Below are 5,514 nucleotides of genomic sequence, written 5' to 3'. Positions count from 1 at the left end.
CGAGCGAAGAAGCGGTGTAAGGGGAGACCGTCCCTTCCATACACGCACACACGCTGAATGCTGGGCTATTTTAAAATATCCCCCCCGACTCGCAGCGCGGACCGACTCAAAAGCAGGCAGAAGGCGACTTCACTTGCAAGTCTTCTTCCCCTCGCCTCCCGAAGCTGATTTCTTTGTGGGATTGTGGCTCCACAAGTGGTGAGCACCCTCTAACGCTCTGCCCTGCAAGTAGCCATTATCCTTGCGTGAGTTCAGGACAGTCTGTTAGATACTGGCAACTTCATAATAACCACTACCCTCTTTCCCCCCCCACCCCTCCAATTTTGTCCAGCAAACATTGCCTGGAGAGGTGCGTCGGATACATGTACCCCGCAGATTAATTAATTGATGAACATTGAACAGATTGAATTTGGACTGTTTGCCTGTAATTGTTGGTTAGATTTGCTGAGCAAAAGTGTGAAACTAACGTAGTGAATGGTGGAAAATTGTTTATGTCAGGATAGTACAAGGACATTAATGTGAGAGAATCAGACAAAGTCAGCATGGGGATTTATGAAGGGGAAATCGTGCTTGACAAATCTGTTGGAATTCTATGAAGAAATAACCAGTAGAGTTGACAAGGGAGAGCTAGCTGATGTGGTGTATTTGGGCTTTCAGAAAGCGTTTGACAAAGTCCCACATTAGGGATTATTGTGCAAGATTAAAGCACATGGGATTGAGGGAAGTGTATTGAGATGGATAAAAATTACTGGTTGGCAGAGAGGAAATAAAGATTAGGAATTAATGGGTCCTATTCAAATTGCCAGTGGGGTGTCACCGGGGATCAGTGCAAGGACCCCAGTTATTCACAATATATATTAATGATTTGGATGAGGGAACAAAATGTAACGTGTACATCTCTATGACTGTATGATACCAAGTTGAGTGGGAGGATGAACAAGGATGCAGAAGCCCTTAAGCATGATCTGGACAAGTTGGGTGAGTGGGAAAACAGATGCAGTTTAATTTGGATAAATGTGAGGTTATTCACTTTGGAAACAAACAAAAAAACAAGAAGTCAGATCACGACCTGAGTGGCTGTAAATTGGGAGAAGGGAGTGTGCAGTGGGACTAGGGTGTCCTTGTGCACCAGTCGCTGAAGGTAAGCTTGCAGGTGCAGCAGGTGGAAAAGAAGGCAAATGGTATGTTGGCCTTCAGTGTGAGAGGTTTTGATTACAGGAGCAGGGGTGTGTTGTTGTAGTTATACAGGGCCTTGGTGAGGGCACACCTAGAGTATCATGTGCAGTTTTGGTCTCCTTTTCTGAAGAAGGATGCTCTTGCTCTTGAGGGAGTGCAGTGAATGTTTACCAGGCTGATTGCAGGGATGGTGGGACTGACCTATGAGGAGAGATTGACTGACTAGGTTAGGATTGTTTTTGTTGGAGTGAGGGGGAGGATCTCAAAGAGACTTAGAAAATTCTAACAGGACTAGACAGGATAGATGCAAGGAGGATGTTCCCAATGGTGGGTGCATCCAGAACGAGTGGTCACGGTCTGAGGATTGGGGGTGGACCATTTAGGACGGAGTTGAGGAGACATTTCTTCACACAGAGTGGTGAGCCTGTGGAATTCATTAGCACAGGAAGTAGTTGACTTCAAAACATTGAATATATTCAAGAGGCAGATAGATAATAGCACTTGGGGCAAATGGGATCACAGGTTATGGGGAGAAAGCAGGATTAGCCAATAGAGTTGGATGATCAACCATGAGGTGGAGCAGGCTTGATGGGTCGAATGGCCTCCTTCTGCTCCTATCTTGTATGTTTCCATATCTCTTGGGAAATTGCCCTGTGCCATTTCCCACCATACAGAAGGACTTCCAGTATGGGCTGCTCACTGATACTGTCTACTTCGTCAACTTTTGTCTTCCATCAAAGATGGCCTATGGCTGCCAGGACGACAGTTATTTCTGCACTTTTTATGGGCACCCTTTGCATTTTTGGGGAGCTAGCATGGAGAATGTTGGCTAGACTATTTAATAGATATTTTGGCTAATTTATCTTCCAGGGTGCATTCATGAACTCTGGATGAAGTGTGTTTCATTTTTTTTTGGCTCAATGTCAGAGGTTACCTCTTCTGTTGTCTGAGCAGGTTTGTCTCTATTTTTGGATTGAGTCCCATACTATGATGCTGATCTTTGGTCATCTGGGTGTGGAATGAATGCAGGAAAGTCAGAGGATCTCGCCAGGGGCTGGGCTTAACCATTTATACCTTGAGGTTAAGCGCAGCTCATTGGAGTGTCTGCCCTTCCACTGTTGTCTTGTCCACATCTGGATGGCTCTGGAGAAGGAGAGCTGTAGTTCCTGTGAATGTCTAGCAGACAATAGTGATCACATATTATTTACGTTCCCTTTGGCTTTACTTCTTTATTGTGTGTCCCTTTTAAAAGGCAAACATTTTGTTTTTCAGATGGTGACACTCTGGCAAACTAATGTCTCTTTTATCAGTTATTTTAAATAAGAATACGAAAAGGTGGGAGATGGACAGGCTACTGTAGAACAACAAAGAGAGATTGAAGAAATAGCAAAGTCATGATTATTAAGCGAGAGTCACCAGCTGATGTAAGGGCCGAGTATAAAAGTCAGAGTAGAAAATGGAAAGTTTCAGCAAAGTAGAATAGAGAGATTGGAAATTGAAAACTAGACTTGATACAACAACACAGGCAAACCATCCAAAGGAAATGGAATGTTGACATTTGGAAGTTCTTTATGGAAACCATTAGTCTGCTTTTCTCGGAAAACGTACAAAAATTGTTAATATCAAATCAGATTGCTTAAAAATCAAGGCTGTGTCTTTTATTGAGTTATCATTGACAGCTCTCTCTAAGCTCTTTAAACCTGCTCACCTCGCACAGTTCATTTAATTCAGTCTCTACAACTACACCTTTGACCAAGCTTTTTACCACTCGGCTGAATTCCTTCTATATGTGTTTGAGATCAAATTTTGTCTGGCAACATTTCTATGGAGCGACTTTTGACTTTTTACTATTTTCCCTCATCTGTGCCTTAGTTACTTCCAGACTTGACAATTCCAACATCAACTCTAGGCACAATGGTCTTCTATAGTGTTTGGTTTCAGCATGTTGACTGTGGAATTAACTTCTGAATCTGGAAATTCCTCCTGGCTGGTCTCCCACACTTTTGCCTGTGATGACTTGAGAGCATCCAAAACTCTGCTCTGATTTGCACTAGGTGCCACTCACACAACATATGGCATGTTTTCATTCGTGATGTTCCAAAATTATAAAATTTTGTTAAATGCAATATATAAATGCACATTATTGTAGCATAAAGTGGTTTTGGATTAACTGCCACAAACTTAATTTGTCCAAATATCAGTTCTTTAAGTGCAGTAATTTACATTTCCATTGACTACATTCTTGTGACTGAGCTATTTCAGTTTAATAACTAATTAAGGTGCAGAGAATGTTATATTCCATAGAGGAGAAATTTTATGATCCCATTTTCTGATTAATTTTCTCCCTTGTTATAGGATCTTTTGTTTCCTTACTGAGTGTGTTTTCATAGGTACTTGCCATTCTCTAGCCATCCTCGGTGGCAATCCTTCATGTTAAACCCTGCCTGGGAGTATCTGAATTGCTGTTGTGAGTCACTTGCTATTTTGAGTGTTGGAGTGAGTGGAGCAGTGCACCACTTGAACTGGCTATCACCATGTTTGGGATTGACATTTCAGTGTTTACTGGAAATGATTTTACAAAGCAGAGTTCCTTGAAAACAGATAGTTACGTTGCTATTTCCTATTCAAATAGAAACTACATATATGTCTAGATTTGTATTAATATGTGTGTATGGAAATGGTGGCATTTCATTTCATATTGCCATTTGAAAAAGTGAAAATACAACTAAGAATACCTTTTGTGCCAAGGGGTGTTTATGGGGATTGTTGCAAGTATTTGGAACAGCATCATTAAGTTAGAATGATCAGTTGGGTTTTCAAAGAGGCTGAGTTATTCAAAATTCTGTTTTCTGTTGTTTGTGTTTCAATAGTTCATTGTCACTAACACTCAATATTGGAGCCCCCCAGAGGAGCGTACTCACCCCACTCCTGTACTCATTGTATACCCATGACTGCGCCTATGACACCACCATAGTCGGTCGAATCTCAGATGGCGACGAAACAGACTACAGATAGGGAGGTGGAAGACCTGGAAAAACGGTGCACTGGGAACAACCTAGCTCTCAATGCCAGCAAAACCAAGGAACTCATTATTGACTTTTGCCTCCGTTCACATTAATGGCACAGAGGTAGAATGAGTGGAGAGTGTCAAGCTCCTGGGAGTGGCCATCCACAACAAGCTTTCTTGGACTCTTCATATGGATGCACTGGCTACAAAGGCCCAGCAACGTTTCTTCTTCCTCAGGCAGCTGAGGAAATTTGCTATGACAGCGAATACTCTTGCCAACTTATATAGGTGCGCCATCGAGAGCATTCTGGATGTATCACTGCCTAGTATGTAACTAATCGGAGACAGTTACAGAGAGTGGTGAACTCAGCCCAACCAATCACAAAGGCCAACCTTCCATCTATAGAATCTATCAGGCCTGTTGTCAAGGAAAGGCTGCCAGCATTCTCAAAGATCCATCCCACCCTGGCAATGTTTTTCTACAACCTCTACCATCAGGGAGAAGGTACAGAAGCCTGAACACATGCACCAGCCGGGTTCATAACACTTTCTACCCTACTGTTGCTAGAATTCTGAATGGACTCACAAACTCTTAACATTCACCTGTCCCTGTGTTTTTGTTTTTGCTGCTGTTTATCTATTACTTACTGTCTATGCTACTTAACTGTGTGACCTGTCTGTATTGCTCGCATGACAAAGCTTTGCACTGTGCCTTGGTACACGTGACAATAAATTCAATTCAATTCAATTGAGTTCATCTTGTAAATATTTTCTGTTTTGTTTAAAACTTAGTGGTTTGACCAGCTGATTCTCTCCTGGAATATCCACCATACACCTGCTTAAAACAACTAGCAAAGTTAGGGTCTGGGCTCCCTTCTTTAAATGTTATGAGGGGTTTGACCTGGTCCATAACAGGGGGAACTGGACAAATGCAGGTGATACGATCAGTAAGCTTGCAGACAACATGAAAGTTGGTTTTATGATAAATAACAATGAAGCGAACATTAGAATCTAGGTAATGTTTCCTTTAAGCTGTGCAGTCATTCTAAGGTTCTGTGTCTGATGATCAGCGTTGGCTACTGACATGGCACTGACTTCCAGTTCCAGATGTCACTGCCATGCATGTGCTGAGGAGACCAGGATGGACTGTTTTTAAAGCAAAATTAGAATTCTAGCTACAGGGCAAATTAGACTGGCTGGTCAGATGGCCTGAACAGTGGCAAATGGCATTTAATCTTACATTTGTTAGATGATGCGTTTTGGGAGGACTAACATGATAAGGGAGTACATGGAAAATGATAACATTCGTTAGGAAGTGCTGAGGATCAAAG

General features: G+C 42.2%; 1 long non-coding RNA gene across 1 annotated transcript; it reads left to right on the top strand.

Moving 5' to 3' along the window:
• Positions 1 to 8: 8 nt before the first annotated feature.
• LOC140476457 (uncharacterized) lies at positions 9 to 4,931 on the top strand. Its single transcript, XR_011960487.1, has 2 exons — positions 9 to 198; positions 4,047 to 4,931. It is a non-coding gene; the product is annotated as an uncharacterized lncRNA (long non-coding RNA).
• The last annotated feature ends 583 nt before the right edge of the window (positions 4,932 to 5,514 follow it).

This window comes from Chiloscyllium punctatum, chromosome 4, assembly GCF_047496795.1.
Source record: "Chiloscyllium punctatum isolate Juve2018m chromosome 4, sChiPun1.3, whole genome shotgun sequence".
NCBI classification, from domain to species: Eukaryota; Metazoa; Chordata; class Chondrichthyes; order Orectolobiformes; family Hemiscylliidae; genus Chiloscyllium; species Chiloscyllium punctatum.
This window is presented reverse-complemented; position numbering and strand designations above follow the sequence as displayed.